Below are 21,933 nucleotides of genomic sequence, written 5' to 3'. Positions count from 1 at the left end.
GTCTGCGGAGCTGCCTGTCCCACGTGCAGGGGGAAGCTCCGGCAGGCAGAGCCCAGCAGAAGAGGCACATTGTGGCACAGTTCATGTCTCCCACCAGGCCCTGCTCGGCCTGAGATTTGCATAAATTCGGACCTGGCTGCCAGCCAGCAGGCCCAGTCGGAAAGCGAGCAGGCCTGGCGCAGTGGGCCCACTGGCCCGTCGGCCCCAGGCGGGTCCATGGCCCTCCTGAGCCGACAGGTCACCCCGCTTAACAAGAGCGTCTCGGGTGGGGTGCCCCCCGCCAGGACACGGCAAGGCCCGATCGTGCCCGATCGGTGCTCGGACGGGGCGGGCGGCAGCGGCGGCCGGGAGCCAGTTTCACCCCTGCCCCCAAAACCCCAGGAGCTGGCTGGGCCTTCCTTAGGTTGGAGGGCCTGGGCGCGAAAGCAGAGACCGGGCAGGGCAGGCTGGCTTCAAGAACTACCGGGGCACCTGATATCATGGGGCGCACAAGTCTGGGGTTAGGCACCTGTGCACTTCACCCCTCCAGTGAATGCTGGCCCTCTTGACCGCAGCAACATTCAGGGGCCCAACCTACACATGACACACATGACTTTCACATTTTTTTATTTCACCAATCCATCAGGCCTGTGGACCCCTGAACGGCCCAGGGCTGGCCCTCTTGACTGCAGCAAAATAAACTCTGCTGCACGAGCTTGGGCCCTGTGTGCAAACAACCTGACTCGCACACTAAACTCTTTCTTTCTTTCACCAATAAATCAGGGGAAAGCGCGAACGCAGTCCCCCACTACCAGAAATAATGCAGTCGAGAATCCCGCATTTGGGGACATCGCAGGGGTCAGCAAATCCGATGTGCAATGGATGAGCCTCACCCTGGGAGCTCTGCCTTGCTGATCACAGATGCTCCCCTGCCAGGTAAGTATGAGTTGCGAGCCAGAGGGCAGGGCTTGGGCCTGTTCTGGAAGCCCCGCTAAGCGAGGGTGAGAAGGCCGGCCCTGACCCAGCCCCAGCCCTCCCGGAAGCCCTGAGCGTCTGCGGAGCTGCCTGTCCCACGTGCAGGGGGAAGCTCCGGCAGGCAGAGCCCAGCAGAAGAGGCACATTGTGGCACAGTTCATGTCTCCCACCAGGCCCTGCTCGGCCTGAGATTTGCATAAATTCGGACCTGGCTGCCAGCCAGCAGGCCCAGTCGGAAAGCGAGCAGGCCTGGCGCAGTGGGCCCACTGGCCCGTCGGCCCCAGGCGGGTCCATGGCCCTCCTGAGCCGACAGGTCACCCCGCTTAACAAGAGCGTCTCGGGTGGGGTGCCCCCCGCCAGGACACGGCAAGGCCCGATCGTGCCCGATCGGTGCTCGGACGGGGCGGGCGGCAGCGGCGGCCGGGAGCCAGTTTCACCCCTGCCCCCAAAACCCCAGGAGCTGGCTGGGCCTTCCTTAGGTTGGAGGGCCTGGGCGCGAAAGCAGAGCCCGGGCAGGGCAGGCTGGCTTCAAGAACTACCGGGGCACCTGATATCATGGGGCGCACAAGTCTGGGGTTAGGCACCTGTGCACTTCACCCCTCCAGTGAATGCTGGCCCTCTTGACCGCAGCAACATTCAGGGGCCCAACCTACACATGACACACATGACTTTCACATTTTTTTATTTCACCAATCCATCAGGCCTGTGGACCCCTGAACGGCCCAGGGCTGGCCCTCTTGACTGCAGCAAAATAAACTCTGCTGCACGAGCTTGGGCCCTGTGTGCAAACAACCTGACTCGCACACTAAACTCTTTCTTTCTTTCACCAATAAATCAGGGGAAAGCGCGAACGCAGTCCCCCACTACCAGAAATAATGCAGTCGAGAATCCCGCATTTGGGGACATCGCAGGGGTCAGCAAATCCGATGTGCAATGGATGAGCCTCACCCTGGGAGCTCTGCCTTGCTGATCACAGATGCTCCCCTGCCAGGTAAGTATGAGTTGCGAGCCAGAGGGCAGGGCTTGGGCCTGTTCTGGAAGCCCCGCTAAGCGAGGGTGAGAAGGCCGGCCCTGACCCAGCCCCAGCCCTCCCGGAAGCCCTGAGCGTCTGCGGAGCTGCCTGTCCCACGTGCAGGGGGAAGCTCCGGCAGGCAGAGCCCAGCAGAAGAGGCACATTGTGGCACAGTTCATGTCTCCCACCAGGCCCTGCTCGGCCTGAGATTTGCATAAATTCGGACCTGGCTGCCAGCCAGCAGGCCCAGTCGGAAAGCGAGCAGGCCTGGCGCAGTGGGCCCACTGGCCCGTCGGCCCCAGGCGGGTCCATGGCCCTCCTGAGCCGACAGGTCACCCCGCTTAACAAGAGCGTCTCGGGTGGGGTGCCCCCCGCCAGGACACGGCAAGGCCCGATCGTGCCCGATCGGTGCTCGGACGGGGCGGGCGGCAGCGGCGGCCGGGAGCCAGTTTCACCCCTGCCCCCAAAACCCCAGGAGCTGGCTGGGCCTTCCTTAGGTTGGAGGGCCTGGGCGCGAAAGCAGAGCCCGGGCAGGGCAGGCTGGCTTCAAGAACTACCGGGGCACCTGATATCATGGGGCGCACAAGTCTGGGGTTAGGCACCTGTGCACTTCACCCCTCCAGTGAATGCTGGCCCTCTTGACCGCAGCAACATTCAGGGGCCCAACCTACACATGACACACATGACTTTCACATTTTTTTATTTCACCAATCCATCAGGCCTGTGGACCCCTGAACGGCCCAGGGCTGGCCCTCTTGACTGCAGCAAAATAAACTCTGCTGCACGAGCTTGGGCCCTGTGTGCAAACAACCTGACTCACACACTAAACTCTTTCTTTCTTTCACCAATAAATCAGGGGAAAGCGCGAACGCAGTCCCCCACTACCAGAAATAATGCAGTCGAGAATCCCGCATTTGGGGACATCGCAGGGGTCAGCAAATCCGATGTGCAATGGATGAGCCTCACCCTGGGAGCTCTGCCTTGCTGATCACAGATGCTCCCCTGCCAGGTAAGTATGAGTTGCGAGCCAGAGGGCAGGGCTTGGGCCTGTTCTGGAAGCCCCGCTAAGCGAGGGTGAGAAGGCCGGCCCTGACCCAGCCCCAGCCCTCCCGGAAGCCCTGAGCGTCTGCGGAGCTGCCTGTCCCACGTGCAGGGGGAAGCTCCGGCAGGCAGAGCCCAGCAGAAGAGGCACATTGTGGCACAGTTCATGTCTCCCACCAGGCCCTGCTCGGCCTGAGATTTGCATAAATTCGGACCTGGCTGCCAGCCAGCAGGCCCAGTCGGAAAGCGAGCAGGCCTGGCGCAGTGGGCCCACTGGCCCGTCGGCCCCAGGCGGGTCCATGGCCCTCCTGAGCCGACAGGTCACCCCGCTTAACAAGAGCGTCTCGGGTGGGGTGCCCCCCGCCAGGACACGGCAAGGCCCGATCGTGCCCGATCGGTGCTCGGACGGGGCGGGCGGCAGCGGCGGCCGGGAGCCAGTTTCACCCCTGCCCCCAAAACCCCAGGAGCTGGCTGGGCCTTCCTTAGGTTGGAGGGCCTGGGCGCGAAAGCAGAGCCCGGGCAGGGCAGGCTGGCTTCAAGAACTACCGGGGCACCTGATATCATGGGGCGCACAAGTCTGGGGTTAGGCACCTGTGCACTTCACCCCTCCAGTGAATGCTGGCCCTCTTGACCGCAGCAACATTCAGGGGCCCAACCTACACATGACACACATGACTTTCACATTTTTTTATTTCACCAATCCATCAGGCCTGTGGACCCCTGAACGGCCCAGGGCTGGCCCTCTTGACTGCAGCAAAATAAACTCTGCTGCACGAGCTTGGGCCCTGTGTGCAAACAACCTGACTCGCACACTAAACTCTTTCTTTCTTTCACCAATAAATCAGGGGAAAGCGCGAACGCAGTCCCCCACTACCAGAAATAATACAGTCGAGAATCCCGCATTTGGGGACATCGCAGGGATCAGCAAATCCGATGTGCAATGGATGAGCCTCACCCTGGGAGCTCTGCCTTGCTAATCACAGATGCTCCCCTGCCAGGTAAGTATGAGTTGCGAGCCAGAGGGCAGGGCTTGGGCCTGTTCTGGAAGCCCCGCTAAGCGAGGGTGAGAAGGCCGGCCCTGACCCAGCCCCAGCCCTCCCGGAAGCCCTGAGCGTCTGCGGAGCTGCCTGTCCCACGTGCAGGGGGAAGCTCCGGCAGGCAGAGCCCAGCAGAAGAGGCACATTGTGGCACAGTTCATGTCTCCCACCAGGCCCTGCTCGGCCTGAGATTTGCATAAATTCGGACCTGGCTGCCAGCCAGCAGGCCCAGTCGGAAAGCGAGCAGGCCTGGCGCAGTGGGCCCACTGGCCCGTCGGCCCCAGGCGGGTCCATGGCCCTCCTGAGCCGACAGGTCACCCCGCTTAACAAGAGCGTCTCGGGTGGGGTGCCCCCCGCCAGGACACGGCAAGGCCCGATCGTGCCCGATCGGTGCTCGGACGGGGCGGGCGGCAGCGGCGGCCGGGAGCCAGTTTCACCCCTGCCCCCAAAACCCCAGGAGCTGGCTGGGCCTTCCTTAGGTTGGAGGGCCTGGGCGCGAAAGCAGAGCCCGGGCAGGGCAGGCTGGCTTCAAGAACTACCGGGGCACCTGATATCATGGGGTGCACAAGTCTGGGGTTAGGCACCTGTGCACTTCACCCCTCCAGTGAATGCTGGCCCTCTTGACCGCAGCAACATTCAGGGGCCCAACCTACACATGACACACATGACTTTCACATTTTTTTATTTCACCAATCCATCAGGCCTGTGGACCCCTGAACGGCCCAGGGCTGGCCCTCTTGACTGCAGCAAAATAAACTCTGCTGCACGAGCTTGGGCCCTGTGTGCAAACAACCTGACTCGCACACTAAACTCTTTCTTTCTTTCACCAATAAATCAGGGGAAAGCGCGAACGCAGTCCCCCACTACCAGAAATAATGCAGTCGAGAATCCCGCATTTGGGGACATCGCAGGGGTCAGCAAATCCGATGTGCAATGGATGAGCCTCACCCTGGGAGCTCTGCCTTGCTGATCACAGATGCTCCCCTGCCAGGTAAGTATGAGTTGCGAGCCAGAGGGCAGGGCTTGGGCCTGTTCTGGAAGCCCCGCTAAGCGAGGGTGAGAAGGCCGGCCCTGACCCAGCCCCAGCCCTCCCGGAAGCCCTGAGCGTCTGCGGAGCTGCCTGTCCCACGTGCAGGGGGAAGCTCCGGCAGGCAGAGCCCAGCAGAAGAGGCACATTGTGGCACAGTTCATGTCTCCCACCAGGCCCTGCTCGGCCTGAGATTTGCATAAATTCGGACCTGGCTGCCAGCCAGCAGGCCCAGTCGGAAAGCGAGCAGGCCTGGCGCAGTGGGCCCACTGGCCCGTCGGCCCCAGGCGGGTCCATGGCCCTCCTGAGCCGACAGGTCACCCCGCTTAACAAGAGCGTCTCGGGTGGGGTGCCCCCCGCCAGGACACGGCAAGGCCCGATCGTGCCCGATCGGTGCTCGGACGGGGCGGGCGGCAGCGGCGGCCGGGAGCCAGTTTCACCCCTGCCCCCAAAACCCCAGGAGCTGGCTGGGCCTTCCTTAGGTTGGAGGGCCTGGGCGCGAAAGCAGAGCCCGGGCAGGGCAGGCTGGCTTCAAGAACTACCGGGGCACCTGATATCATGGGGCGCACAAGTCTGGGGTTAGGCACCTGTGCACTTCACCCCTCCAGTGAATGCTGGCCCTCTTGACCGCAGCAACATTCAGGGGCCCAACCTACACATGACACACATGACTTTCACATTTTTTTATTTCACCAATCCATCAGGCCTGTGGACCCCTGAACGGCCCAGGGCTGGCCCTCTTGACTGCAGCAAAATAAACTCTGCTGCACGAGCTTGGGCCCTGTGTGCAAACAACCTGACTCGCACACTAAACTCTTTCTTTCTTTCACCAATAAATCAGGGGAAAGCGCGAACGCAGTCCCCCACTACCAGAAATAATGCAGTCGAGAATCCCGCATTTGGGGACATCGCAGGGGTCAGCAAATCCGATGTGCAATGGATGAGCCTCACCCTGGGAGCTCTGCCTTGCTGATCACAGATGCTCCCCTGCCAGGTAAGTATGAGTTGCGAGCCAGAGGGCAGGGCTTGGGCCTGTTCTGGAAGCCCCGCTAAGCGAGGGTGAGAAGGCCGGCCCTGACCCAGCCCCAGCCCTCCCGGAAGCCCTGAGCGTCTGCGGAGCTGCCTGTCCCACGTGCAGGGGGAAGCTCCGGCAGGCAGAGCCCAGCAGAAGAGGCACATTGTGGCACAGTTCATGTCTCCCACCAGGCCCTGCTCGGCCTGAGATTTGCATAAATTCGGACCTGGCTGCCAGCCAGCAGGCCCAGTCGGAAAGCGAGCAGGCCTGGCGCAGTGGGCCCACTGGCCCGTCGGCCCCAGGCGGGTCCATGGCCCTCCTGAGCCGACAGGTCACCCCGCTTAACAAGAGCGTCTCGGGTGGGGTGCCCCCCGCCAGGACACGGCAAGGCCGTGAAGGCAAGGCCCGATCGTGCCCGATCGGTGCTCGGACGGGGCGGGCGGCAGCGGCGGCCGGGAGCCAGTCTCACCCCTGCCCCCAAAACCCCAGGAGCTGGCTGGGCCTTCCTTAGGTTGGAGGGCCTGGGCGCGAAAGCAGAGCCCGGGCAGGGCAGGCTGGCTTCAAGAACTACCGGGGCACCTGATATCATGGGGCGCACAAGTCTGGGGTTAGGCACCTGTGCACTTCACCCCTCCAGTGAATGCTGGCCCTCTTGACCGCAGCAACATTCAGGGGCCCAACCTACACATGACACACATGACTTTCACATTTTTTTATTTCACCAATCCATCAGGCCTGTGGACCCCTGAACGGCCCAGGGCTGGCCCTCTTGACTGCAGCAAAATAAACTCTGCTGCACGAGCTTGGGCCCTGTGTGCAAACAACCTGACTCGCACACTAAACTCTTTCTTTCTTTCACCAATAAATCAGGGGAAAGCGCGAACGCAGTCCCCCACTACCAGAAATAATACAGTCGAGAATCCCGCATTTGGGGACATCGCAGGGGTCAGCAAATCCGATGTGCAATGGATGAGCCTCACCCTGGGAGCTCTGCCTTGCTGATCACAGATGCTCCCCTGCCAGGTAAGTATGAGTTGCGAGCCAGAGGGCAGGGCTTGGGCCTGTTCTGGAAGCCCCGCTAAGCGAGGGTGAGAAGGCCGGCCCTGACCCAGCCCCAGCCCTCCCGGAAGCCCTGAGCGTCTGCGGAGCTGCCTGTCCCACGTGCAGGGGGAAGCTCCGGCAGGCAGAGCCCAGCAGAAGAGGCACATTGTGGCACAGTTCATGTCTCCCACCAGGCCCTGCTCGGCCTGAGATTTGCATAAATTCGGACCTGGCTGCCAGCCAGCAGGCCCAGTCGGAAAGCGAGCAGGCCTGGCGCAGTGGGCCCACTGGCCCGTCGGCCCCAGGCGGGTCCATGGCCCTCCTGAGCCGACAGGTCACCCCGCTTAACAAGAGCGTCTCGGGTGGGGTGCCCCCCGCCAGGACACGGCAAGGCCCGATCGTGCCCGATCGGTGCTCGGACGGGGCGGGCGGCAGCGGCGGCCGGGAGCCAGTTTCACCCCTGCCCCCAAAACCCCAGGAGCTGGCTGGGCCTTCCTTAGGTTGGAGGGCCTGGGCGCGAAAGCAGAGCCCGGGCAGGGCAGGCTGGCTTCAAGAACTACCGGGGCACCTGATATCATGGGGCGCACAAGTCTGGGGTTAGGCACCTGTGCACTTCACCCCTCCAGTGAATGCTGGCCCTCTTGACCGCAGCAACATTCAGGGGCCCAACCTACACATGACACACATGACTTTCACATTTTTTTATTTCACCAATCCATCAGGCCTGTGGACCCCTGAACGGCCCAGGGCTGGCCCTCTTGACTGCAGCAAAATAAACTCTGCTGCACGAGCTTGGGCCCTGTGTGCAAACAACCTGACTCGCACACTAAACTCTTTCTTTCTTTCACCAATAAATCAGGGGAAAGCGCGAACGCAGTCCCCCACTACCAGAAATAATACAGTCGAGAATCCCGCATTTGGGGACATCGCAGGGGTCAGCAAATCCGATGTGCAATGGATGAGCCTCACCCTGGGAGCTCTGCCTTGCTGATCACAGATGCTCCCCTGCCAGGTAAGTATGAGTTGCGAGCCAGAGGGCAGGGCTTGGGCCTGTTCTGGAAGCCCCGCTAAGCGAGGGTGAGAAGGCCGGCCCTGACCCAGCCCCAGCCCTCCCGGAAGCCCTGAGCGTCTGCGGAGCTGCCTGTCCCACGTGCAGGGGGAAGCTCCGGCAGGCAGAGCCCAGCAGAAGAGGCACATTGTGGCACAGTTCATGTCTCCCACCAGGCCCTGCTCGGCCTGAGATTTGCATAAATTCGGACCTGGCTGCCAGCCAGCAGGCCCAGTCGGAAAGCGAGCAGGCCTGGCGCAGTGGGCCCACTGGCCCGTCGGCCCCAGGCGGGTCCATGGCCCTCCTGAGCCGACAGGTCACCCCGCTTAACAAGAGCGTCTCGGGTGGGGTGCCCCCCGCCAGGACACGGCAAGGCCCGATCGTGCCCGATCGGTGCTCGGACGGGGCGGGCGGCAGCGGCGGCCGGGAGCCAGTTTCACCCCTGCCCCCAAAACCCCAGGAGCTGGCTGGGCCTTCCTTAGGTTGGAGGGCCTGGGCGCGAAAGCAGAGCCCGGGCAGGGCAGGCTGGCTTCAAGAACTACCGGGGCACCTGATATCATGGGGCGCACAAGTCTGGGGTTAGGCACCTGTGCACTTCACCCCTCCAGTGAATGCTGGCCCTCTTGACCGCAGCAACATTCAGGGGCCCAACCTACACATGACACACATGACTTTCACATTTTTTTATTTCACCAATCCATCAGGCCTGTGGACCCCTGAACGGCCCAGGGCTGGCCCTCTTGACTGCAGCAAAATAAACTCTGCTGCACGAGCTTGGGCCCTGTGTGCAAACAACCTGACTCGCACACTAAACTCTTTCTTTCTTTCACCAATAAATCAGGGGAAAGCGCGAACGCAGTCCCCCACTACCAGAAATAATGCAGTCGAGAATCCCGCATTTGGGGACATCGCAGGGGTCAGCAAATCCGATGTGCAATGGATGAGCCTCACCCTGGGAGCTCTGCCTTGCTGATCACAGATGCTCCCCTGCCAGGTAAGTATGAGTTGCGAGCCAGAGGGCAGGGCTTGGGCCTGTTCTGGAAGCCCCGCTAAGCGAGGGTGAGAAGGCCGGCCCTGACCCAGCCCCAGCCCTCCCGGAAGCCCTGAGCGTCTGCGGAGCTGCCTGTCCCACGTGCAGGGGGAAGCTCCGGCAGGCAGAGCCCAGCAGAAGAGGCACATTGTGGCACAGTTCATGTCTCCCACCAGGCCCTGCTCGGCCTGAGATTTGCATAAATTCGGACCTGGCTGCCAGCCAGCAGGCCCAGTCGGAAAGCGAGCAGGCCTGGCGCAGTGGGCCCACTGGCCCGTCGGCCCCAGGCGGGTCCATGGCCCTCCTGAGCCGACAGGTCACCCCGCTTAACAAGAGCGTCTCGGGTGGGGTGCCCCCCGCCAGGACACGGCAAGGCCGTGAAGGCAAGGCCCGATCGTGCCCGATCGGTGCTCGGACGGGGCGGGCGGCAGCGGCGGCCGGGAGCCAGTCTCACCCCTGCCCCCAAAACCCCAGGAGCTGGCTGGGCCTTCCTTAGGTTGGAGGGCCTGGGCGCGAAAGCAGAGCCCGGGCAGGGCAGGCTGGCTTCAAGAACTACCGGGGCACCTGATATCATGGGGCGCACAAGTCTGGGGTTAGGCACCTGTGCACTTCACCCCTCCAGTGAATGCTGGCCCTCTTGACCGCAGCAACATTCAGGGGCCCAACCTACACATGACACACATGACTTTCACATTTTTTTATTTCACCAATCCATCAGGCCTGTGGACCCCTGAACGGCCCAGGGCTGGCCCTCTTGACTGCAGCAAAATAAACTCTGCTGCACGAGCTTGGGCCCTGTGTGCAAACAACCTGACTCGCACACTAAACTCTTTCTTTCTTTCACCAATAAATCAGGGGAAAGCGCGAACGCAGTCCCCCACTACCAGAAATAATGCAGTCGAGAATCCCGCATTTGGGGACATCGCAGGGGTCAGCAAATCCGATGTGCAATGGAGGAGTCTCACCCTGGGAGCTCTGCCTTGCTGATCACAGATGCTCCCCTGCCAGGTAAGTATGAGTTGCGAGCCAGAGGGCAGGGCTTGGGCCTGTTCTGGAAGCCCCGCTAAGCGAGGGTGAGAAGGCCGGCCCTGACCCAGCCCCAGCCCTCCCGGAAGCCCTGAGCGTCTGCGGAGCTGCCTGTCCCACGTGCAGGGGGAAGCTCCGGCAGGCAGAGCCCAGCAGAAGAGGCACATTGTGGCACAGTTCATGTCTCCCACCAGGCCCTGCTCGGCCTGAGATTTGCATAAATTCGGACCTGGCTGCCAGCCAGCAGGCCCAGTCGGAAAGCGAGCAGGCCTGGCGCAGTGGGCCCACTGGCCCGTCGGCCCCAGGCGGGTCCATGGCCCTCCTGAGCCGACAGGTCACCCCGCTTAACAAGAGCGTCTCGGGTGGGGTGCCCCCCGCCAGGACACGGCAAGGCCCGATCGTGCCCGATCGGTGCTCGGACGGGGCGGGCGGCAGCGGCGGCCGGGAGCCAGTTTCACCCCTGCCCCCAAAACCCCAGGAGCTGGCTGGGCCTTCCTTAGGTTGGAGGGCCTGGGCGCGAAAGCAGAGCCCGGGCAGGGCAGGCTGGCTTCAAGAACTACCGGGGCACCTGATATCATGGGGCGCACAAGTCTGGGGTTAGGCACCTGTGCACTTCACCCCTCCAGTGAATGCTGGCCCTCTTGACCGCAGCAACATTCAGGGGCCCAACCTACACATGACACACATGACTTTCACATTTTTTTATTTCACCAATCCATCAGGCCTGTGGACCCCTGAACGGCCCAGGGCTGGCCCTCTTGACTGCAGCAAAATAAACTCTGCTGCACGAGCTTGGGCCCTGTGTGCAAACAACCTGACTCGCACACTAAACTCTTTCTTTCTTTCACCAATAAATCAGGGGAAAGCGCGAACGCAGTCCCCCACTACCAGAAATAATACAGTCGAGAATCCCGCATTTGGGGACATCGCAGGGGTCAGCAAATCCGATGTGCAATGGATGAGCCTCACCCTGGGAGCTCTGCCTTGCTGATCACAGATGCTCCCCTGCCAGGTAAGTATGAGTTGCGAGCCAGAGGGCAGGGCTTGGGCCTGTTCTGGAAGCCCCGCTAAGCGAGGGTGAGAAGGCCGGCCCTGACCCAGCCCCAGCCCTCCCGGAAGCCCTGAGCGTCTGCGGAGCTGCCTGTCCCACGTGCAGGGGGAAGCTCCGGCAGGCAGAGCCCAGCAGAAGAGGCACATTGTGGCACAGTTCATGTCTCCCACCAGGCCCTGCTCGGCCTGAGATTTGCATAAATTCGGACCTGGCTGCCAGCCAGCAGGCCCAGTCGGAAAGCGAGCAGGCCTGGCGCAGTGGGCCCACTGGCCCGTCGGCCCCAGGCGGGTCCATGGCCCTCCTGAGCCGACAGGTCACCCCGCTTAACAAGAGCGTCTCGGGTGGGGTGCCCCCCGCCAGGACACGGCAAGGCCCGATCGTGCCCGATCGGTGCTCGGACGGGGCGGGCGGCAGCGGCGGCCGGGAGCCAGTTTCACCCCTGCCCCCAAAACCCCAGGAGCTGGCTGGGCCTTCCTTAGGTTGGAGGGCCTGGGCGCGAAAGCAGAGCCCGGGCAGGGCAGGCTGGCTTCAAGAACTACCGGGGCACCTGATATCATGGGGTGCACAAGTCTGGGGTTAGGCACCTGTGCACTTCACCCCTCCAGTGAATGCTGGCCCTCTTGACCGCAGCAACATTCAGGGGCCCAACCTACACATGACACACATGACTTTCACATTTTTTTATTTCACCAATCCATCAGGCCTGTGGACCCCTGAACGGCCCAGGGCTGGCCCTCTTGACTGCAGCAAAATAAACTCTGCTGCACGAGCTTGGGCCCTGTGTGCAAACAACCTGACTCGCACACTAAACTCTTTCTTTCTTTCACCAATAAATCAGGGGAAAGCGCGAACGCAGTCCCCCACTACCAGAAATAATGCAGTCGAGAATCCCGCATTTGGGGACATCGCAGGGGTCAGCAAATCCGATGTGCAATGGATGAGCCTCACCCTGGGAGCTCTGCCTTGCTGATCACAGATGCTCCCCTGCCAGGTAAGTATGAGTTGCGAGCCAGAGGGCAGGGCTTGGGCCTGTTCTGGAAGCCCCGCTAAGCGAGGGTGAGAAGGCCGGCCCTGACCCAGCCCCAGCCCTCCCGGAAGCCCTGAGCGTCTGCGGAGCTGCCTGTCCCACGTGCAGGGGGAAGCTCCGGCAGGCAGAGCCCAGCAGAAGAGGCACATTGTGGCACAGTTCATGTCTCCCACCAGGCCCTGCTCGGCCTGAGATTTGCATAAATTCGGACCTGGCTGCCAGCCAGCAGGCCCAGTCGGAAAGCGAGCAGGCCTGGCGCAGTGGGCCCACTGGCCCGTCGGCCCCAGGCGGGTCCATGGCCCTCCTGAGCCGACAGGTCACCCCGCTTAACAAGAGTGTCTCGGGTGGGGTGCCCCCCGCCAGGACACGGCAAGGCCCGATCGTGCCCGATCGGTGCTCGGACGGGGCGGGCGGCAGCGGCGGCCGGGAGCCAGTTTCACCCCTGCCCCCAAAACCCCAGGAGCTGGCTGGGCCTTCCTTAGGTTGGAGGGCCTGGGCGCGAAAGCAGAGCCCGGGCAGGGCAGGCTGGCTTCAAGAACTACCGGGGCACCTGATATCATGGGGTGCACAAGTCTGGGGTTAGGCACCTGTGCACTTCACCCCTCCAGTGAATGCTGGCCCTCTTGACCGCAGCAACATTCAGGGGCCCAACCTACACATGACACACATGACTTTCACATTTTTTTATTTCACCAATCCATCAGGCCTGTGGACCCCTGAACGGCCCAGGGCTGGCCCTCTTGACTGCAGCAAAATAAACTCTGCTGCACGAGCTTGGGCCCTGTGTGCAAACAACCTGACTCGCACACTAAACTCTTTCTTTCTTTCACCAATAAATCAGGGGAAAGCGCGAACGCAGTCCCCCACTACCAGAAATAATGCAGTCGAGAATCCCGCATTTGGGGACATCGCAGGGGTCAGCAAATCCGATGTGCAATGGATGAGCCTCACCCTGGGAGCTCTGCCTTGCTGATCACAGATGCTCCCCTGCCAGGTAAGTATGAGTTGCGAGCCAGAGGGCAGGGCTTGGGCCTGTTCTGGAAGCCCCGCTAAGCGAGGGTGAGAAGGCCGGCCCTGACCCAGCCCCAGCCCTCCCGGAAGCCCTGAGCGTCTGCGGAGCTGCCTGTCCCACGTGCAGGGGGAAGCTCCGGCAGGCAGAGCCCAGCAGAAGAGGCACATTGTGGCACAGTTCATGTCTCCCACCAGGCCCTGCTCGGCCTGAGATTTGCATAAATTCGGACCTGGCTGCCAGCCAGCAGGCCCAGTCGGAAAGCGAGCAGGCCTGGCGCAGTGGGCCCACTGGCCCGTCGGCCCCAGGCGGGTCCATGGCCCTCCTGAGCCGACAGGTCACCCCGCTTAACAAGAGCGTCTCGGGTGGGGTGCCCCCCGCCAGGACACGGCAAGGCCCGATCGTGCCCGATCGGTGCTCGGACGGGGCGGGCGGCAGCGGCGGCCGGGAGCCAGTTTCACCCCTGCCCCCAAAACCCCAGGAGCTGGCTGGGCCTTCCTTAGGTTGGAGGGCCTGGGCGCGAAAGCAGAGCCCGGGCAGGGCAGGCTGGCTTCAAGAACTACCGGGGCACCTGATATCATGGGGCGCACAAGTCTGGGGTTAGGCACCTGTGCACTTCACCCCTCCAGTGAATGCTGGCCCTCTTGACCGCAGCAACATTCAGGGGCCCAACCTACACATGACACACATGACTTTCACATTTTTTTATTTCACCAATCCATCAGGCCTGTGGACCCCTGAACGGCCCAGGGCTGGCCCTCTTGACTGCAGCAAAATAAACTCTGCTGCACGAGCTTGGGCCCTGTGTGCAAACAACCTGACTCGCACACTAAACTCTTTCTTTCTTTCACCAATAAATCAGGGGAAAGCGCGAACGCAGTCCCCCACTACCAGAAATAATACAGTCGAGAATCCCGCATTTGGGGACATCGCAGGGGTCAGCAAATCCGATGTGCAATGGATGAGCCTCACCCTGGGAGCTCTGCCTTGCTGATCACAGATGCTCCCCTGCCAGGTAAGTATGAGTTGCGAGCCAGAGGGCAGGGCTTGGGCCTGTTCTGGAAGCCCCGCTAAGCGAGGGTGAGAAGGCCGGCCCTGACCCAGCCCCAGCCCTCCCGGAAGCCCTGAGCGTCTGCGGAGCTGCCTGTCCCACGTGCAGGGGGAAGCTCCGGCAGGCAGAGCCCAGCAGAAGAGGCACATTGTGGCACAGTTCATGTCTCCCACCAGGCCCTGCTCGGCCTGAGATTTGCATAAATTCGGACCTGGCTGCCAGCCAGCAGGCCCAGTCGGAAAGCGAGCAGGCCTGGCGCAGTGGGCCCACTGGCCCGTCGGCCCCAGGCGGGTCCATGGCCCTCCTGAGCCGACAGGTCACCCCGCTTAACAAGAGCGTCTCGGGTGGGGTGCCCCCCGCCAGGACACGGCAAGGCCCGATCGTGCCCGATCGGTGCTCGGACGGGGCGGGCGGCAGCGGCGGCCGGGAGCCAGTTTCACCCCTGCCCCCAAAACCCCAGGAGCTGGCTGGGCCTTCCTTAGGTTGGAGGGCCTGGGCGCGAAAGCAGAGCCCGGGCAGGGCAGGCTGGCTTCAAGAACTACCGGGGCACCTGATATCATGGGGTGCACAAGTCTGGGGTTAGGCACCTGTGCACTTCACCCCTCCAGTGAATGCTGGCCCTCTTGACCGCAGCAACATTCAGGGGCCCAACCTACACATGACACACATGACTTTCACATTTTTTTATTTCACCAATCCATCAGGCCTGTGGACCCCTGAACGGCCCAGGGCTGGCCCTCTTGACTGCAGCAAAATAAACTCTGCTGCACGAGCTTGGGCCCTGTGTGCAAACAACCTGACTCGCACACTAAACTCTTTCTTTCTTTCACCAATAAATCAGGGGAAAGCGCGAACGCAGTCCCCCACTACCAGAAATAATGCAGTCGAGAATCCCGCATTTGGGGACATCGCAGGGGTCAGCAAATCCGATGTGCAATGGATGAGCCTCACCCTGGGAGCTCTGCCTTGCTGATCACAGATGCTCCCCTGCCAGGTAAGTATGAGTTGCGAGCCAGAGGGCAGGGCTTGGGCCTGTTCTGGAAGCCCCGCTAAGCGAGGGTGAGAAGGCCGGCCCTGACCCAGCCCCAGCCCTCCCGGAAGCCCTGAGCGTCTGCGGAGCTGCCTGTCCCACGTGCAGGGGGAAGCTCCGGCAGGCAGAGCCCAGCAGAAGAGGCACATTGTGGCACAGTTCATGTCTCCCACCAGGCCCTGCTCGGCCTGAGATTTGCATAAATTCGGACCTGGCTGCCAGCCAGCAGGCCCAGTCGGAAAGCGAGCAGGCCTGGCGCAGTGGGCCCACTGGCCCGTCGGCCCCAGGCGGGTCCATGGCCCTCCTGAGCCGACAGGTCACCCCGCTTAACAAGAGCGTCTCGGGTGGGGTGCCCCCCGCCAGGACACGGCAAGGCCCGATCGTGCCCGATCGGTGCTCGGACGGGGCGGGCGGCAGCGGCGGCCGGGAGCCAGTTTCACCCCTGCCCCCAAAACCCCAGGAGCTGGCTGGGCCTTCCTTAGGTTGGAGGGCCTGGGCGCGAAAGCAGAGCCCGGGCAGGGCAGGCTGGCTTCAAGAACTACCGGGGCACCTGATATCATGGGGCGCACAAGTCTGGGGTTAGGCACCTGTGCACTTCACCCCTCCAGTGAATGCTGGCCCTCTTGACCGCAGCAACATTCAGGGGCCCAACCTACACATGACACACATGACTTTCACATTTTTTTATTTCACCAATCCATCAGGCCTGTGGACCCCTGAACGGCCCAGGGCTGGCCCTCTTGACTGCAGCAAAATAAACTCTGCTGCACGAGCTTGGGCCCTGTGTGCAAACAACCTGACTCGCACACTAAACTCTTTCTTTCTTTCACCAATAAATCAGGGGAAAGCGCGAACGCAGTCCCCCACTACCAGAAATAATGCAGTCGAGAATCCCGCATTTGGGGACATCGCAGGGGTCAGCAAATCCGATGTGCAATGGATGAGCCTCACCCTGGGAGCTCTGCCTTGCTGATCACAGATGCTCCCCTGCCAGGTAAGTATGAGTTGCGAGCCAGAGGGCAGGGCTTGGGCCTGTTCTGGAAGCCCCGCTAAGCGAGGGTGAGAAGGCCGGCCCTGACCCAGCCCCAGCCCTCCCGGAAGCCCTGAGCGTCTGCGGAGCTGCCTGTCCCACGTGCAGGGGGAAGCTCCGGCAGGCAGAGCCCAGCAGAAGAGGCACATTGTGGCACAGTTCATGTCTCCCACCAGGCCCTGCTCGGCCTGAGATTTGCATAAATTCGGACCTGGCTGCCAGCCAGCAGGCCCAGTCGGAAAGCGAGCAGGCCTGGCGCAGTGGGCCCACTGGCCCGTCGGCCCCAGGCGGGTCCATGGCCCTCCTGAGCCGACAGGTCACCCCGCTTAACAAGAGCGTCTCGGGTGGGGTGCCCCCCGCCAGGACACGGCAAGGCCCGATCGTGCCCGATCGGTGCTCGGACGGGGCGGGCGGCAGCGGCGGCCGGGAGCCAGTTTCACCCCTGCCCCCAAAACCCCAGGAGCTGGCTGGGCCTTCCTTAGGTTGGAGGGCCTGGGCGCGAAAGCAGAGCCCGGGCAGGGCAGGCTGGCTTCAAGAACTACCGGGGCACCTGATATCATGGGGCGCACAAGTCTGGGGTTAGGCACCTGTGCACTTCACCCCTCCAGTGAATGCTGGCCCTCTTGACCGCAGCAACATTCAGGGGCCCAACCTACACATGACACACATGACTTTCACATTTTTTTATTTCACCAATCCATCAGGCCTGTGGACCCCTGAACGGCCCAGGGCTGGCCCTCTTGACTGCAGCAAAATAAACTCTGCTGCACGAGCTTGGGCCCTGTGTGCAAACAACCTGACTCGCACACTAAACTCTTTCTTTCTTTCACCAATAAATCAGGGGAAAGCGCGAACGCAGTCCCCCACTACCAGAAATAATGCAGTCGAGAATCCCGCATTTGGGGACATCGCAGGGGTCAGCAAATCCGATGTGCAATGGATGAGCCTCACCCTGGGAGCTCTGCCTTGCTGATCACAGATGCTCCCCTGCCAGGTAAGTATGAGTTGCGAGCCAGAGGGCAGGGCTTGGGCCTGTTCTGGAAGCCCCGCTAAGCGAGGGTGAGAAGGCCGGCCCTGACCCAGCCCCAGCCCTCCCGGAAGCCCTGAGCGTCTGCGGAGCTGCCTGTCCCACGTGCAGGGGGAAGCTCCGGCAGGCAGAGCCCAGCAGAAGAGGCACATTGTGGCACAGTTCATGTCTCCCACCAGGCCCTGCTCGGCCTGAGATTTGCATAAATTCGGACCTGGCTGCCAGCCAGCAGGCCCAGTCGGAAAGCGAGCAGGCCTGGCGCAGTGGGCCCACTGGCCCGTCGGCCCCAGGCGGGTCCATGGCCCTCCTGAGCCGACAGGTCACCCCGCTTAACAAGAGCGTCTCGGGTGGGGTGCCCCCCGCCAGGACACGGCAAGGCCCGATCGTGCCCGATCGGTGCTCGGACGGGGCGGGCGGCAGCGGCGGCCGGGAGCCAGTTTCACCCCTGCCCCCAAAACCCCAGGAGCTGGCTGGGCCTTCCTTAGGTTGGAGGGCCTGGGCGCGAAAGCAGAGCCCGGGCAGGGCAGGCTGGCTTCAAGAACTACCGGGGCACCTGATATCATGGGGCGCACAAGTCTGGGGTTAGGCACCTGTGCACTTCACCCCTCCAGTGAATGCTGGCCCTCTTGACCGCAGCAACATTCAGGGGCCCAACCTACACATGACACACATGACTTTCACATTTTTTTATTTCACCAATCCATCAGGCCTGTGGACCCCTGAACGGCCCAGGGCTGGCCCTCTTGACTGCAGCAAAATAAACTCTGCTGCACGAGCTTGGGCCCTGTGTGCAAACAACCTGACTCGCACACTAAACTCTTTCTTTCTTTCACCAATAAATCAGGGGAAAGCGCGAACGCAGTCCCCCACTACCAGAAATAATACAGTCGAGAATCCCGCATTTGGGGACATCGCAGGGGTCAGCAAATCCGATGTGCAATGGATGAGCCTCACCCTGGGAGCTCTGCCTTGCTGATCACAGATGCTCCCCTGCCAGGTAAGTATGAGTTGCGAGCCAGAGGGCAGGGCTTGGGCCTGTTCTGGAAGCCCCGCTAAGCGAGGGTGAGAAGGCCGGCCCTGACCCAGCCCCAGCCCTCCCGGAAGCCCTGAGCGTCTGCGGAGCTGCCTGTCCCACGTGCAGGGGGAAGCTCCGGCAGGCAGAGCCCAGCAGAAGAGGCACATTGTGGCACAGTTCATGTCTCCCACCAGGCCCTGCTCGGCCTGAGATTTGCATAAATTCGGACCTGGCTGCCAGCCAGCAGGCCCAGTCGGAAAGCGAGCAGGCCTGGCGCAGTGGGCCCACTGGCCCGTCGGCCCCAGGCGGGTCCATGGCCCTCCTGAGCCGACAGGTCACCCCGCTTAACAAGAGCGTCTCGGGTGGGGTGCCCCCCGCCAGGACACGGCAAGGCCCGATCGTGCCCGATCGGTGCTCGGACGGGGCGGGCGGCAGCGGCGGCCGGGAGCCAGTTTCACCCCTGCCCCCAAAACCCCAGGAGCTGGCTGGGCCTTCCTTAGGTTGGAGGGCCTGGGCGCGAAAGCAGAGCCCGGGCAGGGCAGGCTGGCTTCAAGAACTACCGGGGCACCTGATATCATGGGGTGCACAAGTCTGGGGTTAGGCACCTGTGCACTTCACCCCTCCAGTGAATGCTGGCCCTCTTGACCGCAGCAACATTCAGGGGCCCAACCTACACATGACACACATGACTTTCACATTTTTTTATTTCACCAATCCATCAGGCCTGTGGACCCCTGAACGGCCCAGGGCTGGCCCTCTTGACTGCAGCAAAATAAACTCTGCTGCACGAGCTTGGGCCCTGTGTGCAAACAACCTGACTCGCACACTAAACTCTTTCTTTCTTTCACCAATAAATCAGGGGAAAGCGCGAACGCAGTCCCCCACTACCAGAAATAATGCAGTCGAGAATCCCGCATTTGGGGACATCGCAGGGGTCAGCAAATCCGATGTGCAATGGATGAGCCTCACCCTGGGAGCTCTGCCTTGCTGATCACAGATGCTCCCCTGCCAGGTAAGTATGAGTTGCGAGCCAGAGGGCAGGGCTTGGGCCTGTTCTGGAAGCCCCGCTAAGCGAGGGTGAGAAGGCCGGCCCTGACCCAGCCCCAGCCCTCCCGGAAGCCCTGAGCGTCTGCGGAGCTGCCTGTCCCACGTGCAGGGGGAAGCTCCGGCAGGCAGAGCCCAGCAGAAGAGGCACATTGTGGCACAGTTCATGTCTCCCACCAGGCCCTGCTCGGCCTGAGATTTGCATAAATTCGGACCTGGCTGCCAGCCAGCAGGCCCAGTCGGAAAGCGAGCAGGCCTGGCGCAGTGGGCCCACTGGCCCGTCGGCCCCAGGCGGGTCCATGGCCCTCCTGAGCCGACAGGTCACCCCGCTTAACAAGAGCGTCTCGGGTGGGGTGCCCCCCGCCAGGACACGGCAAGGCCCGATCGTGCCCGATCGGTGCTCGGACGGGGCGGGCGGCAGCGGCGGCCGGGAGCCAGTTTCACCCCTGCCCCCAAAACCCCAGGAGCTGGCTGGGCCTTCCTTAGGTTGGAGGGCCTGGGCGCGAAAGCAGAGCCCGGGCAGGGCAGGCTGGCTTCAAGAACTACCGGGGCACCTGATATCATGGGGTGCACAAGTCTGGGGTTAGGCACCTGTGCACTTCACCCCTCCAGTGAATGCTGGCCCTCTTGACCGCAGCAACATTCAGGGGCCCAACCTACACATGACACACATGACTTTCACATTTTTTTATTTCACCAATCCATCAGGCCTGTGGACCCCTGAACGGCCCAGGGCTGGCCCTCTTGACTGCAGCAAAATAAACTCTGCTGCACGAGCTTGGGCCCTGTGTGCAAACAACCTGACTCGCACACTAAACTCTTTCTTTCTTTCACCAATAAATCAGGGGAAAGCGCGAACGCAGTCCCCCACTACCAGAAATAATGCAGTCGAGAATCCCGCATTTGGGGACATCGCAGGGGTCAGCAAATCCGATGTGCAATGGATGAGCCTCACCCTGGGAGCTCTGCCTTGCTGATCACAGATGCTCCCCTGCCAGGTAAGTATGAGTTGCGAGCCAGAGGGCAGGGCTTGGGCCTGTTCTGGAAGCCCCGCTAAGCGAGGGTGAGAAGGCCGGCCCTGACCCAGCCCCAGCCCTCCCGGAAGCCCTGAGCGTCTGCGGAGCTGCCTGTCCCACGTGCAGGGGGAAGCTCCGGCAGGCAGAGCCCAGCAGAAGAGGCACATTGTGGCACAGTTCATGTCTCCCACCAGGCCCTGCTCGGCCTGAGATTTGCATAAATTCGGACCTGGCTGCCAGCCAGCAGGCCCAGTCGGAAAGCGAGCAGGCCTGGCGCAGTGGGCCCACTGGCCCGTCGGCCCCAGGCGGGTCCATGGCCCTCCTGAGCCGACAGGTCACCCCGCTTAACAAGAGCGTCTCGGGTGGGGTGCCCCCCGCCAGGACACGGCAAGGCCCGATCGTGCCCGATCGGTGCTCGGACGGGGCGGGCGGCAGCGGCGGCCGGGAGCCAGTTTCACCCCTGCCCCCAAAACCCCAGGAGCTGGCTGGGCCTTCCTTAGGTTGGAGGGCCTGGGCGCGAAAGCAGAGCCCGGGCAGGGCAGGCTGGCTTCAAGAACTACCGGGGCACCTGATATCATGGGGCGCACAAGTCTGGGGTTAGGCACCTGTGCACTTCACCCCTCCAGTGAATGCTGGCCCTCTTGACCGCAGCAACATTCAGGGGCCCAACCTACACATGACACACATGACTTTCACATTTTTTTATTTCACCAATCCATCAGGCCTGTGGACCCCTGAACGGCCCAGGGCTGGCCCTCTTGACTGCAGCAAAATAAACTCTGCTGCACGAGCTTGGGCCCTGTGTGCAAACAACCTGACTCGCACACTAAACTCTTTCTTTCTTTCACCAATAAATCAGGGGAAAGCGCGAACGCAGTCCCCCACTACCAGAAATAATGCAGTCGAGAATCCCGCATTTGGGGACATCGCAGGGGTCAGCAAATCCGATGTGCAATGGATGAGCCTCACCCTGGGAGCTCTGCCTTGCTGATCACAGATGCTCCCCTGCCAGGTAAGTATGAGTTGCGAGCCAGAGGGCAGGGCTTGGGCCTGTTCTGGAAGCCCCGCTAAGCGAGGGTGAGAAGGCCGGCCCTGACCCAGCCCCAGCCCTCCCGGAAGCCCTGAGCGTCTGCGGAGCTGCCTGTCCCACGTGCAGGGGGAAGCTCCGGCAGGCAGAGCCCAGCAGAAGAGGCACATTGTGGCACAGTTCATGTCTCCCACCAGGCCCTGCTCGGCCTGAGATTTGCATAAATTCGGACCTGGCTGCCAGCCAGCAGGCCCAGTCGGAAAGCGAGCAGGCCTGGCGCAGTGGGCCCACTGGCCCGTCGGCCCCAGGCGGGTCCATGGCCCTCCTGAGCCGACAGGTCACCCCGCTTAACAAGAGCGTCTCGGGTGGGGTGCC

General features: G+C 62.1%; 21 non-coding genes across 21 annotated transcripts; all 21 read right to left on the bottom strand.

Moving 5' to 3' along the window:
* Nucleotides 1-759: 759 nt before the first annotated feature.
* LOC138529302 (U1 spliceosomal RNA) lies at nucleotides 760-923 on the bottom strand. The gene has a single exon (XR_011284640.1). It is a non-coding gene; the product is annotated as a U1 spliceosomal RNA (small nuclear RNA).
* An 866-nt stretch (nucleotides 924-1,789) lies between these two features.
* On the bottom strand, nucleotides 1,790-1,953 carry LOC138529301 (U1 spliceosomal RNA). Its single transcript, XR_011284639.1, has one exon. It is a non-coding gene; the product is annotated as a U1 spliceosomal RNA (small nuclear RNA).
* An 866-nt stretch (nucleotides 1,954-2,819) lies between these two features.
* LOC138529300 (U1 spliceosomal RNA) lies at nucleotides 2,820-2,983 on the bottom strand. The gene has a single exon (XR_011284638.1). It is a non-coding gene; the product is annotated as a U1 spliceosomal RNA (small nuclear RNA).
* Nucleotides 2,984-3,849: 866 nt separating this feature from the next.
* On the bottom strand, nucleotides 3,850-4,013 carry LOC138529480 (U1 spliceosomal RNA). The gene has a single exon (XR_011284816.1). It is a non-coding gene; the product is annotated as a U1 spliceosomal RNA (small nuclear RNA).
* Nucleotides 4,014-4,879: 866 nt separating this feature from the next.
* On the bottom strand, nucleotides 4,880-5,043 carry LOC138529298 (U1 spliceosomal RNA). The gene has a single exon (XR_011284636.1). It is a non-coding gene; the product is annotated as a U1 spliceosomal RNA (small nuclear RNA).
* Nucleotides 5,044-5,909: 866 nt separating this feature from the next.
* LOC138529297 (U1 spliceosomal RNA) lies at nucleotides 5,910-6,073 on the bottom strand. Its single transcript, XR_011284635.1, has one exon. It is a non-coding gene; the product is annotated as a U1 spliceosomal RNA (small nuclear RNA).
* Nucleotides 6,074-6,953: 880 nt separating this feature from the next.
* LOC138529421 (U1 spliceosomal RNA) lies at nucleotides 6,954-7,117 on the bottom strand. The gene has a single exon (XR_011284758.1). It is a non-coding gene; the product is annotated as a U1 spliceosomal RNA (small nuclear RNA).
* An 866-nt stretch (nucleotides 7,118-7,983) lies between these two features.
* LOC138529420 (U1 spliceosomal RNA) lies at nucleotides 7,984-8,147 on the bottom strand. The gene has a single exon (XR_011284757.1). It is a non-coding gene; the product is annotated as a U1 spliceosomal RNA (small nuclear RNA).
* An 866-nt stretch (nucleotides 8,148-9,013) lies between these two features.
* On the bottom strand, nucleotides 9,014-9,177 carry LOC138529296 (U1 spliceosomal RNA). Its single transcript, XR_011284634.1, has one exon. It is a non-coding gene; the product is annotated as a U1 spliceosomal RNA (small nuclear RNA).
* Nucleotides 9,178-10,057: 880 nt separating this feature from the next.
* LOC138528890 (U1 spliceosomal RNA) lies at nucleotides 10,058-10,221 on the bottom strand. The gene has a single exon (XR_011284289.1). It is a non-coding gene; the product is annotated as a U1 spliceosomal RNA (small nuclear RNA).
* An 866-nt stretch (nucleotides 10,222-11,087) lies between these two features.
* On the bottom strand, nucleotides 11,088-11,251 carry LOC138529419 (U1 spliceosomal RNA). Its single transcript, XR_011284756.1, has one exon. It is a non-coding gene; the product is annotated as a U1 spliceosomal RNA (small nuclear RNA).
* Nucleotides 11,252-12,117: 866 nt separating this feature from the next.
* Nucleotides 12,118-12,281, bottom strand: LOC138529295 (U1 spliceosomal RNA). The gene has a single exon (XR_011284633.1). It is a non-coding gene; the product is annotated as a U1 spliceosomal RNA (small nuclear RNA).
* Nucleotides 12,282-13,147: 866 nt separating this feature from the next.
* On the bottom strand, nucleotides 13,148-13,311 carry LOC138529294 (U1 spliceosomal RNA). The gene has a single exon (XR_011284632.1). It is a non-coding gene; the product is annotated as a U1 spliceosomal RNA (small nuclear RNA).
* Nucleotides 13,312-14,177: 866 nt separating this feature from the next.
* On the bottom strand, nucleotides 14,178-14,341 carry LOC138529418 (U1 spliceosomal RNA). Its single transcript, XR_011284755.1, has one exon. It is a non-coding gene; the product is annotated as a U1 spliceosomal RNA (small nuclear RNA).
* An 866-nt stretch (nucleotides 14,342-15,207) lies between these two features.
* Nucleotides 15,208-15,371, bottom strand: LOC138529293 (U1 spliceosomal RNA). Its single transcript, XR_011284631.1, has one exon. It is a non-coding gene; the product is annotated as a U1 spliceosomal RNA (small nuclear RNA).
* An 866-nt stretch (nucleotides 15,372-16,237) lies between these two features.
* Nucleotides 16,238-16,401, bottom strand: LOC138529292 (U1 spliceosomal RNA). Its single transcript, XR_011284630.1, has one exon. It is a non-coding gene; the product is annotated as a U1 spliceosomal RNA (small nuclear RNA).
* An 866-nt stretch (nucleotides 16,402-17,267) lies between these two features.
* Nucleotides 17,268-17,431, bottom strand: LOC138529291 (U1 spliceosomal RNA). The gene has a single exon (XR_011284629.1). It is a non-coding gene; the product is annotated as a U1 spliceosomal RNA (small nuclear RNA).
* Nucleotides 17,432-18,297: 866 nt separating this feature from the next.
* On the bottom strand, nucleotides 18,298-18,461 carry LOC138529417 (U1 spliceosomal RNA). Its single transcript, XR_011284754.1, has one exon. It is a non-coding gene; the product is annotated as a U1 spliceosomal RNA (small nuclear RNA).
* An 866-nt stretch (nucleotides 18,462-19,327) lies between these two features.
* LOC138529290 (U1 spliceosomal RNA) lies at nucleotides 19,328-19,491 on the bottom strand. The gene has a single exon (XR_011284628.1). It is a non-coding gene; the product is annotated as a U1 spliceosomal RNA (small nuclear RNA).
* An 866-nt stretch (nucleotides 19,492-20,357) lies between these two features.
* On the bottom strand, nucleotides 20,358-20,521 carry LOC138529289 (U1 spliceosomal RNA). The gene has a single exon (XR_011284627.1). It is a non-coding gene; the product is annotated as a U1 spliceosomal RNA (small nuclear RNA).
* Nucleotides 20,522-21,387: 866 nt separating this feature from the next.
* On the bottom strand, nucleotides 21,388-21,551 carry LOC138529287 (U1 spliceosomal RNA). The gene has a single exon (XR_011284625.1). It is a non-coding gene; the product is annotated as a U1 spliceosomal RNA (small nuclear RNA).
* Nucleotides 21,552-21,933: the final 382 nt, after the last annotated feature.

This window comes from Ambystoma mexicanum, chromosome 7q (assembly GCF_040938575.1).
Source record: "Ambystoma mexicanum isolate Mex_15411 chromosome 7q, UKY_AmexF1_1, whole genome shotgun sequence".
Lineage (NCBI taxonomy): Eukaryota > Metazoa > Chordata > Amphibia > Caudata > Ambystomatidae > Ambystoma > Ambystoma mexicanum.
This window is presented reverse-complemented; position numbering and strand designations above follow the sequence as displayed.